The sequence below is a fragment of the Pithys albifrons genome, chromosome Z, assembly GCF_047495875.1.
Source record: "Pithys albifrons albifrons isolate INPA30051 chromosome Z, PitAlb_v1, whole genome shotgun sequence".
NCBI classification, from domain to species: domain Eukaryota; kingdom Metazoa; phylum Chordata; class Aves; order Passeriformes; family Thamnophilidae; genus Pithys; species Pithys albifrons.
Window position 1 is genome coordinate 14,180,319 of NC_092497.1, and position 12,675 is coordinate 14,192,993.

Genomic DNA, 12,675 nt, shown 5'->3' on the forward strand with positions numbered 1-12,675 from the left:
GTCTAAGTTAAAATAAAAAAAACCCCAACCAACTATCAACCATTGGCAATTCAGTCTTCAACAAAACAAGTGGTTTCAATTTTTCATCAACAACTTCTATCCCATAAAAACAGACCAGTTAATAGTCTGTTAATAGTTAATAACAGACCTTCTGAAAAATGATTAAATTTCTGTAACCTAGCTTTGTATAAACACAGAACTTCATTATACTTAACAATTTTCTTTTTAAAAGCTATTTTTCTCAAATGCTTTCTTATAAATCATTTCTTTCAGAATAATTCACTTTCTAGTGATCTGCCCAGAAATGGAAAAAACAGATCTCTCTTCACTCAGAACCCTGTTTATATATAGTGTACACAGTAACTTAAGAATGTCTTATCTGACTGGTTATTCCACTAAAGTGAATGTATCAGCTCTAAGTCTCAAGGAAGAAAAACTTGGGTTCCTATCACTGCAAAGTTTCTACTCTTATTTCTAGAATTTCAGGTTCCTAAGTGATTTTAGAGGAAATTTCATGCAGTTTTAAGACATTGAGTACCATTTTGACTCATAGCTGGAAAGGTAAATATTTTCCATGACAAACTACTAACAAAATATATATACTGATACCTCAATCCAGAGTATGGTATTTTAAAAAATACCCCACCCACAGAGCAACAAACCACAAATAAAAGGAGTAACTAGAAAATAATTGCCTTTGAGTGATACCATTTCTGCTATTATTCAAAATGTAAAGTTCACTTAAATTAGGATGTCTCTCAGTAAAATTTCAGAGAACCAAACACAAAACTTTGAGAGACAAAAGTATGTGTTGTTAGCTTAGCATCTTTTCAGCTCCTGTATTATTTCCAAGTAAAATCTACAAATAAATTTCCAGTGAATTAAGTTATTTCCGGAATTTTGCACACTTATTTCTAAGACAAACATGTAAAACAGTTTACCTGAATACCCCAAAGGTCTTCGGTATTTTGATAAAGGCAGAAAAACTGGCTCCCTTAATGTGAAAGTCCACGGGTGTATCACCTTAACAGCCGGGTCTGTTTGCTAAGAGTAGTTCTGCTTCTCCCAGAGGGTTTGCATAAGAATGTCACTTGTGGGTTTCATTATCATGAACAATAGAGAAAACTACACTCCTCAGGATATTAAGCAAGAAGTGGTGGAGGAAAAGGGAACTAAATGTGTTCAGACTGGCTGGCTGCTGCCATCAGCAGTAAGGCACCATGTGATATTCAAAAGCATTGCATTTACCCCAAATTGCATAGTCCTGTGAAGCTCCACTTGTGCACACAGGCTTGGTCTTTACAGAATAATAGCTAAGGAAATGCATGTGCTAATAACAAGTGTAAAAATTGGGCTGACCTCAAGCCTAGTGCCCTGCTGCCACTGATAATCCTGCATACATTCATCAGTTAACAGGTTCATTTGCTCCCACCTATGCCAGCAGGATCTCATGAGATTTTGCTTGCCAGTTTTTAAAAAATTCTGCTATGTGGAGCTTTTTTTTAATTAGCCTCCCCCATGTTCATATATTTTTTCCACCTTTCTTGAGAAGGCTATTTGTTACGCAAGTCAAAGAGTCAGAAGGATGACATAGGAAAGCCAATATTGAGAAAATAAGCTGCACAAGAAATTCTAAACTTGTGTTTGTGCTGAAGATAAACCACAGAGGCGGAACCTACTACAAAATACAGCTCACTGAAGTTGCTGGAGTTCTGCAGAGGGATTAGATTGCAGAAGAAATGCTGTGTGTCTTTGTGCTTAATTAAAGGTTGTTATGCACAACCTTCTTAGTATTTTGGAGTGTCAAAGTAAAGCATTAGAAGTGCCTTCTGTTTTCAGCTTAATTTTACCAAAAATGCTTAGTTCAGAAGGTTATTAGAGTGGTGGATGGAACTTATTTAAGTTAAAAACACTGTTACATGCCAATGGTAAGCATTTTTTTGTTACATTACAGAATTCTTTTTTTTTTTTTTTGTTGTGGGAGAAATGCAGTTCTTTATGCTTTTCATTCTGCTAAACACTGTATTTTATTTAAAAAATAATATTTACTTTGAAAATAAACAATCATAATAGATTTGACTTTGTGGTTTGCTATTCTACCTGACAGTCTTCATGACTTTTAAGATGCTAACTGTAGCAATTTGGTCATTTTGCATGGGTAAACACCACTGCAAGCATTTGCTCTCAGTATCAGCCTTGACAACTCATGCAATGATCAAAGAACTAGCTCATCTTTGCAGCTCTGAATGGTGGACAGTTCCTGTTGCCATCTCTTTCATTCAATACACAAAATACGTATAACCATGACTGATAGAATGCTGCTGAGAATATAAATTGCAACAAACACAATGGAAATAACATTTTGTGCTGTGAAAGTTGCCCATCTGCAATGTCTACTATATGTTTCATTTTACACTTACAGGTGCAATAGCTTCCTGAAATCTCTCTGGTTTTTTCCACTTATTTCTGTGAAGGATGTTTGTGAGTGATTTAAGAAATCAGCTATTTTTCAGTGGAGAAAGAATCTGATGTAATTAATATTTTCAGGAACAGAACCCTCAAGCCTGAAAGCAGCGTGAAGTTATTTTGCCTTTTTTTTACTTTTTCACAAAACCCAAGAGCGGCAACAACAAAATCACAAGATCATGTTCAAGCAAGACCAGAATATCAATAATGATAATGTCTTCTTATGTATAAACATGCCATACACTCTCTGTGTAGACCAAAACCAGCATTCAAATCCCAGCACAGCAATGCTGTGTTATTGTTACCGTGTGCAATTTTTATGACTGCAACCTAAAGTATATATTTTTTTATCAGAGATTTTATACAACTGTTTGCATGTACCTTTGCTAAAAGTGGCTGCTTTGGAATTAAATTTGTCAAAAATCATGGAAAGAAAGAAGGGAAGAAAAAGAGGCAGAACACTGGCCCCTCTGGAAGAGTGTGGCCAGCACGTTGAGGGAGGTGATCCTCCCACCTCTTCTCAGCCTTAGTGAGGGCACATCTGGATTATTGTGCTCAGTTCTAGTCTCCACAGTTCAAGAAAGACAAAGAGCTACTGCAGAGGGTCTTGCAGAGGCCACAAAGATGATGAAGGGTCTGGAGCAACTCTCTTAATGGGAGAAACTGAGTGATCTGGGCTAGTTTAGCCAAAAGACAAGACTGAGAGGGAATCTCACTAACGCATATAAATATCTTGAAGGCAGGTGTGAAGAGGATTTTGCCAGACTCTTTTAAGTGGTGCCCAGAAACAGGACAAGAAGTAATGGTCATAAACTAAAACACAAAAAGTTCCACCTTAACATGAGGAAGAATTTTGCATTTGAGTGTGGCAGAGCACTGGAACAGCTGCTCTGGGAGGCCATGGAGTCTCTTTCTCTGGAGACATTTCAAACCGACCTGGAGGAATTCCTGTGTCACCTGCTTCAAGTGATCCTGCCTTGGCAGGGGAGTTGGACTGGACAATCTCCAGACGTCCCTTCCAACCCTAATGATTATGTGACTCTATGATTCTGTGAGTATCACTGAATTTCTCTGCTGTAAGGGCTAGTCCACCTTTTCCACGGATCTTATTTTGATCTACTGATGCTGTGCTGTGCTCTGAAATGGTTTGAAAAGTTAGGCACTACCACCTGAACACCTCTGGCTTTCCAATGCAATGGTCACAAAGAATATCATAGTTGGAATCTTGTTGCCTCCACAGCTGTGTCAATACTATTGCTGGAGTTGGTGAAAACTGAAGTGACATGATTAAAAGAACAAAACTCACCACCAACCTTTTTGTTTTCATGTTGTTTTTAACCTCCTTCATTTTACTGAGCTTAAGTGTACTGGATGATCCCAGACCAGGTGAGACAGCATAACAATTAGTGGTGAGTGAGGGTAGGAGAAGAAAAAGGTAGAAATGATTGGCTGGAGCAGGTAATCTTTAAACCATGTATATACAAGGGAGGGGGCAGGGGAAGTATATGGGAAGCTCCCTTTGGACAGGTGCATTAATAAATTAAAGCAACTTTGAAAATCTCCTTCCTAAGTAAGAACAATGTTATTCTGTAATATAACAACACATGCAAATATGTAGAGTACTGAGTAAATGAAAGTCAATGTTAGCAACATTTTTCACTGAAATTTTGCTTCCTGGCTCCTCCTCTCTCTCATGGACCTTTTGCCTCCTGGTGAGAGGGACTGGGCACAGCAGCAAAAATGACATATTTGTCCATTGATAATCTCTACACATACTTGTACTAAGGAAACTACAACAGGCATGGTGACATTATGAGTACATGAACCTCATCAGAGGGCAAGGCAAAGAGTCAGAAGTCTTGCCTCACAACACTGTGACACTCTCCAGGGTCAGGAATTCTGGGGAGAAGTGCCACCTTGGCATGACAGTGATTCTGTTACAGCATCACTTTGAAAAGTAACTGAACACTGTTAGGAACTTCTGCCTGCAATTGCCACAGCACGCAGTGAGAACCAAGGTTTCTGGTAGTGTCAGTCTGCATTATCTCTGTGTGTGCAGACAGGCTTAGACTTCCTGAAAAATGTACTGCTGCATTTCCATAGCATTGTAATTTGAAGGTGGTTTTAGCATTCTGACAGAAATTTGATGTGGTCATGAGTGAATTAACAGCAGTCTTGTGTCTACATGCATGTCATGCTTATGGGAAAAAACAGCCTTTCCAGATGCGGCTCAGGGACAACGGACATGCAGGATGCCCTGAAAGTTCCTCAAGTCAATTGTTGTTACTCAGTCCTATAATCTTATAGCCATTGTCTATTACCACTATATTGATATTTTCCTGAACAAGGAAAGAAGAAATCTGTTGCCATGACTTATATTTTTCTATACTATGCAAAGTTAAAATTCAGAAACTCAAGAAAGAAATCAAAGGTCGCTGACAGCCTCCTAACCCTGGCTTATGCTTTGTCAAGGACGTATTCCTGTCATGAAGGAAAGCCCAGTGTACTCCAGAGTATCACAGTCAGGTGTGTGTTAAGCTCCTGATTTTCTGCTGGGGTATACACACTGTAATAAATCATAGTCCTTCCCAGGGACACCTAAAGCTGATATAAAGCACCTGCTGTAATCTTTCAGGCAAAAAGGCAAAAGTCTTTTTTTTTTTTTTAACTTGACCTTAGGAGTGCTCAAATCTCAAGCAATTTTTCTTTCAATACAAAGCCCTTATTCAGGTATTTGTTGTCATGTTCTACCAAGTGCCTCACCTGCAGTGCCCCGCACCCCACCTCCACGCCTGCCTTTGCACTCCCCCCTGTGCCCCCAGCATGTCACAGGCTCCTTTTTGCTGCCGAGCTCAGCCACGCAGGGGGCTCAAATTAGGCGGCTTTTGAATGAGGCTTTTTGTCCTGCAAGCTGTGGGTTTTGCTTATGTCAGCATTCATGTGTTCTGCCTGCCTGGGTTCACCAGCAGGAGTTTAGGGGGAATTGAAAGCTGTGCAGCAGCAGAAAACACTCAAGACAGAACAAATAGGAACACTGGGCCTTCACTAAACTCTCCATAGGCACCAGTAAAGCCTCTGGAAGGCACAGAATTCACCATGGTGGTGAAGAGCCCTGACACAGGCAGACACAACCCCATTAAACACAGGTTGAGGAGGCTTGCAGAGCATGCCACAGCATCATTGCTGCTCACATATCCCACAGCTGTGCCTCACTGAGGATCACGACTGATCACCACAGGTAGCTCAGTTAGATGATTTCGTGAGCTAAATTGTAGGTGATCTCTGTGCAGATGTGATGGTTGAGTTTGCAGCAACCAATGCCTGGTCTGAGATGAGGGGAGTGTGGACAGGACCTGGTGGCCATCTCAGTGAAGCAAACCAGCCAGTCAGGAGGCTGGAAAGCAAGCAGTCTTGCTGGCTGTGAAGTTTCTAGAGCCTGTGTGTGAGAGCAAATCAGTAGAGACTGCGGTAAGAGGGAGGATGGAGAAGCAGCACCAGGTTTTCTGGATGGAGAAAGGATCTCGGCAGCTGGAGAGGCTCTGTCCTTGTGAGGTGGTGCTGTCTGAGCCCCCCACCACTGTGCCCCTTAAAAATGGCCATGCCTGTGTCCTGCCTTCCCCCACTGTCAGGCCATTGGGCCCTGACTCTGTGCCTCCCTGCTGGGGCTCTCATGGAGGGATCCAGGGTGGCTGGAGACAGCCTAAGCCCTTGAGCATGGGGGTGGCTCTCTTAGCAGCTGCTATCAGCAGCACTCTGGCCCCAGGGAGAGAAGAGAAGGAGTCTGAATTGGGGAAAGGGGACATTGTGCAGTAAGAGTGGAAGGAAACTTTCTCAAGGAAGTTACTTCAGTTTACGCCCCATGTACCCTCCTGTATGGTAGGGCAGGGTTTCATACACTGGTCTGGCTTCCCTCTTGGCATCCACACCCCAGCTGCTGATATAAGGAGAAAGAGGAAGTGGAAAAGCAAGAGGAACCAACAGCTTTAGATTATTGGACCTTTTGACCAGTCACAGAACCTCAGAATTTTTCTCATGTAGACAGTCTTACATTCTCTATTGTGGATTTTTTTGCATAAGCAATACATTTTCAAGCATTGTTAGACACAGAGTCTAGAGAAACATTCAATCCAGAATGTTAAAGTTTAAATAAAAATAAATGCAAACCTTTGCATGATTTCTTAGTTTTGTTACTGACATCAGTAACAAAGACAATGACATGGCCTACATAACAACAAAGAGGATGCTCCCACAGCTTGAACATTTCAAAGCACAAAGTAACTTCAGAAACAGTTTTAATCACACAATAAACTTTAGAAATGAAAACACAGCTTAATCCAAACATCTTTAAGACGAATGTTTCAAAATGAATGTTTTCTAAGTCCTCTTGCCTAGTATTTGCATAAGGCCTTACATCTTTTTTTATGTCAGTCTATATTTGACTATCAGTGAATTCTGATCTCTGATTCTTATCAGGTCATAGCAGATTGGTCAGAAAGCCTGTTTCAAAGAGACCAGTTAGCCTGTGATATAAACCCCTAAACAAAAGAAAGGGTAGCTTATGTTAAACAAGAATGCTTTCATCTGTGCCTCTGTCAGTCACAACAGAAGCCCAGGGTCAGTTTTCCACCTGCAGAGAGTCCTTTCAGTAAAATCAGCTTAGGTAAAGAGCATACACAAATTCCCATATTCTGAAGTCTTGCTAGTGTACTCAGAGTCTTTAAAAAAAGAATATTTCTTCCTTCCTGCTCTATTCTCATGTCTTTTTCCAAGGCTTTTCAGCTAACCCCACTTTTCCCCTTTCTATCCCATATCTGGAATGTGCTACCTGGGAAATGAGATCAGTGGGCCGTATGTCTCCTGTTCCATCACACACAGTTAGCTGGATGTCACCTTTAGGCTAAGAGGGAAGAGAACCTCCCATGGAAGAAACTCACACCATCTTGATACTAACATTGTTTTAACGCGGAGCCCTTCCTGGTTTCTTGCACAACAGGGACATCTACTGGAAAAGCCTCTCCCGTTACAAATCACAGAGTTCCAGCATAATTTAGGTAAGGAGAGACCTCTGGAAGTCATTTGCTCAGGGCAGGGCCAATATCCTCAGATTGCTCAGCACATGGCTCAGTTGCAGTTTTCCTACATACAGCCCATCTAAATTGTCTAAGCATTTCATTTCCATCACTGTTAAAAGACAATCAGAAAGCCAAGTCCCCCAACCCTTAAAAAACTATAACCAAACAATAAACAGAATAAAAACCTCCAGTGTTTCATGTTTTTTTCCATTTCTGCTCACTTGATCCCTGTGCATCTCTGAGATAAGTATGACACACTTCCATTAGACATTTGAAAACAGCAATAAACTCTCTGCTTTGCCTTCTTATCTACTAACCCAACCAGAACACCCAGAACTTTGTGAAGCATTATTAAATGTAAACTCTAGTCTGTATTCAATCTATTTCATGTTCTCATTTTTCAAGTATTATTTGCAACAGGCAACCTTTTTCATTGGTGAATCAAAACAAAATAGCACATTTTCTTCCTGAAAATCCAATTAGAAAGACTGACCCATTCCCACTTCTTGCTGTGTGTCACATTAATACTTCCTCTAGATACATAAACTAATTTGTTGGCTTGGCCTTAAAAGAAGCCTTAATTTTTAATGCAAGAACCAGTAAAGAATATACTAATTCACACAATGGAGCTAAAAAATAACAAAAAGTTTCTTCATATAAAGAAGGAAGTCAGGAGCAAGAAACTGATTTGAAAACTATTAGAAATAAGTTTAAAGTTCTGCTATCACATCCACAGAAGTGATAGTGCTAAATCTTATGCATTCCTGTAACACAAAGTATAGAGCTCTGTACTTACCATAGTTCTGTTCTTTCTGCCAATGCAAGTCTGCTAAACCTTATACTCTATGCTGGCATTGAGGATGTTCTTTGTCCTTCGATGTTAATGGCCCTCCTTTGAAAGTGTCTTCAGTCCTTTCATGTTTTATAGGAAAACTTATCAGCAAATTCTCGCTTCGCAGGAACATCACAAAAGAACACAATCCTAACAGTACACACCATGCTCTAATCAAGTTATCAGAGAACTAAGAATCCTTCAAAGAGTACTTATTTGGGTTATACTGCACCACAGTGAAACACAGAAGATACTGAGTTTTGTATATGACCTTCAAGATTTGAAAAAAATAATCTGAATGAGAAAATATTAGATATATGTAGCTATATCTAATGTAAAGATGGATCATGTCTGAATAACTTAACACTGTTTTAAAAAGTTTAGCTGAAAATTTTGGCACATATAATACAATTAACTTGATCAGTCTAGACTTAAGCAGATTATTTCATATAATGTCTTTTGTTGAATTTTAAGTGATGGGCACTGGGAGAGGATGTGACCTGTCAGAAAGACTACAAGGCAGATAAGGAGATGCCTAGAAGAAACACAGTTTAGCAGTGGAAAGGGAATTACTGAGTTTAACTGGGATTACTATAGTGTTCTGCAGGCGTTGGTCAAGGGACTGATCCTGTCTGATCCACTACTTGGATGAGGAGTCTGATTCAAGATCTGGGCCTATACCAATGCTATTTGAATGAATGGTTCTACTCCTCCTGGGGAGAATCAAGTAATAATACACGAAGGATGAGAAAAGTTTGTGTATAGAAGTGATAAAAGTCAATAAAAGTTTAATAAGAAAGTCATATATTTAGGGCTAAGTAAAGATTTTTTGCTTTGTGCCAGGGAGACAATGAGTCACTAACAGGACATGCACATGTGAAAAGCATATATAATGAGTGCACAGTGGGCAAATGATTTTGGGGAGATTCAGGGAAAGAATTTGTGCAGAGCACTGATGTAGTCTCATTTAGAGTCTTGTGTGCTGGTCTGGTCAACTATGTCGAGTGACCATGAATTTAAAATGACACCAGTACAAGTGAAGCCTTTCAGTGTTACCAGAAGGACTTGGCTTCTGAAAGGACCCTGAAAGAGCTTACCTTGTGTAACTTAAGAAAGTGGAGATGAAAGGTTATGAAAAGGTTTGCAAGTATCAGAGAAGAAAGATTATACCAAAAAATACAGGATTGAAATAAAATGGATATAAATACATTGTGAGTACATTTAAAATGGGAATTATATTATATCATAATTTTTAATCATTTATAGTCATTCATATTCAGAAATGATCCTCCAAAGAGAATAGAGGAGGAAGGAAATCAGTAAGGCTTCCATATGCTACATGAGCAATTTAGGAAAGAGACTGAATGACAGGACAGGGAGAATTCTGCTGTTAGGAAAAAAAATCTCTTTATCAGATAAAGAATATGAACTGGACTGGAAAGATGTTTGGCCACCATGTCTGTTCACACTGAACATTAAATCTTAGACTATACTAGATTTCCCTAGACCTATCCTCTGTATTTTTTCTAAGCAGGAATTATTTTCATGTCCAGCTCCTTATGAATCACTCTGTCTTCTAATAATTTCCTGATACCAGATAGCTGTGCTCTTGATGAAGATTTTTGCTGTTCCCACTGTGAGATAGTAACATTAAGTCTTCCACCAAAAGCAGCTTTATTACAGGTGCACACTGCAGTAAAGAGCATAAGTATTAGGTTTGAGGCCTTCTGAAATATCCCAGGAAGATTGAAGGGATGCTAGGTGCATGTGTCCCATCCACTGAAAAAGACCCCCTGCAGTTAGGAATTTAGTGCCATGATCTAGTAATCAAAGTGGGGTTGGACTTGATGATCTCAGAGGTCTCTTCCAACCCAACTAATTCTGTGATTCTGTGATTAACTAGTGAAAGCCTAATAGTGGAAAACTGTTGCTACTTCTGTTGTCTGAAGGGATCTGTTAATGGTGATAGGCACCAGTGAAAGGCCTTTTTTTGGTCTGCCTTATTAGCACAGGGTGTGATTCACTTCCTTTCGCTGCCAGTATACTTTGACTTTTTGAATGCCATCCTACCATAGGGATCTAGGAAACAGTTCTCTCTCCTGTTTTCTTTTGTAGTGTTTGATCTTGGATACTCTGAGTCATTAGAGTCACTTGTGGTGGGCAGAACACAGGTAAAGGGGGTTTCAGGGGACTCTTCCAGAATTGAACTGCCAGTATGCAAGGGACCAATTTCATTGATCTGATGTCTCTTACTGTTCCTGTATTTCCAAACCACTCAGCCCTCATATATCTTTGTTTCCTTATATCTTGCTTCCATGTAGCTCTTCTGAAATCCAGTAGTTTAACTAAGTTAACATGGATATCTTTTGCTCAACAGGGACACAAATTTCTTTTATTTTCTCTCAACTTAGCTGCCTTTTTAAATGAAACCTTTTTGAGAACTATCCTTCCTCCCCAGCCCAAACAAATTTTCCAGTAATTGTCTGCTAGGTTCAAAAATCATTGAGGGAGACTGACAGATAGGTGCAATACAGTACTAATTACATCAGCATTGTTTCCTTTGAAAGTGTTGCTAGAAATATGGATGGTAATATAACAATTCCTCTATCCCTTTGTAGTGTGACTCTGATTTCATATAATAATCTTTAACTCATTGACATGGTCAAGATAAAATGTTGGGCTATTCAGCAAATGTGAGGAGCAAGAGTAATAAATCTAAGCTGCATGTCTTCATGAACATGCTGGTGATTCATGGTGTGAATCAGATGTAAAATGTAGGGCTGGAAATAAATCCACAAGGGCATATTGCTGAAGATAAAGACTATCCCAAGTTCTTTACTAATATACCATCAATCAACAGATACCATATACATTATTCTGATACTCATGCTGGATTTGAATACCTGAAAATCAGTTTGAAAACACACCACAAATAATTATGAAAAAGCATTGACAAAGGGAGACCACCAGGACATTGACTAGCAAGGATGGAGGATTCATGCTCTAAGGACAGCCACAGACAAATAAAAGGCAGACCACAGTAACTGCATGAACTCATCTCTGTTGTTTATTAGCATATTACTTTGTTATGATTACCAATCATATAAGCTGCAGGAAGTTTTTATATCATGGCATTCCACTGCTCTTGGGTATCCAGCTGGCCAGAAGAAACTGTCATTTGTGGAATTGGTTTGAAATCCATTTTTTTCTAAAAAGAAAAAAAAAAGAAAGAATAGTGGAGAAGTGATAGAAGATAGTAGCCAAAAAATACATATTGGTCAAAATTTAAGAGAAATTGCAGTATCATGGCTGACCAAGAACATGATTTCACGGTGTCTTAAATATGACTGTAATGTAAAAGAATTCTAATGAAGAACTGTCTGGACACAATCCTGTGCCATGTGCTCTGGGATGACCCTACTTGAGCAGGGAGGTTGGACCAGAAGACCCACTGCGGTCCCTCCCAACCTGAGCCACTCTGTGGTTTTGTAAAATATGAATTAAAACACAGTGTGATTTTCATAAAACTATCAGACTTCGGTGTGAAGAATGAGTACTCCACATGGCTGAAGGCATATAAATATCAGAATCCAAAGTTGTCATTGTTTTTTTAGAGTTTTTACTATGCCATACTGAGGCATGTGAATATGTATATGTGTAATGAATAATCATCATTGTATTTGCTTTCCAGGCTGTGGAGGAACATGTTAATGATACAGTAGAGGAACAAAATTAGTCTGCTTATGAGATTTGGGGTTTTCTTTTAATTTTTTTTTTTTAAATAACTGGATCAGGAAAAGGCTAACTTCATATCCTGTGTTTAATAAGAGGGCAATAGCACTGACCTAAGGGATGTCCAGCAGTAGGCAAACACACAGAAATATGGTATTTCTCAGAATACTTTTCCATCCTGCAAAAAATGGTGCTTCAGCAGCTTCTTAAGTAACCACAGATATCTTCATGTTTATGATCACTGCATTAATTTCTCTTGATGTTTTAATATATTTATATTTTCTTTTGGTATGCCCCTTGTGTGAAGGACCAGTCTTCAGTCTGCTTGAAATTTGCAACTTGCTAGTTTATTTAATTTATTCTACTTCTTATACCTGTCTTCATCACATTACTCTTGGTTTTCCAGCTTTGTGTCATATTCTTTTCTCAATTTTCTCTTTTCCACCTGTGGAATAACTAATAGAATAAGTAGCTTTGATAGCCTGGAGATGTGGTGCTGTAGGAAGTTAATTTTAATTCCTTCATGTAGAGTGAGATGGCCTGTAAGTGCTGTTAAGCCTTGCTGGCCATGCT

The 12,675-nt window shown here is 39.2% G+C and overlaps 1 protein-coding gene across 2 annotated transcripts in view; it reads right to left on the minus strand.

Moving 5' to 3' along the window:
- The window catches only part of FYB1 (FYN binding protein 1), a 43,732-nt gene extending 42,587 nt beyond the window's left edge, over positions 1 to 1,145 (minus strand). For both annotated transcript variants that reach the window (XM_071580957.1, XM_071580956.1), the window contains exon 1: positions 942 to 1,145. The gene's annotated coding sequence lies outside the window, so the exon portion shown is untranslated. The remainder of the gene's footprint in view (positions 1 to 941) is intronic.
- Between the last annotated feature and the right edge of the window lie 11,530 nt (positions 1,146 to 12,675).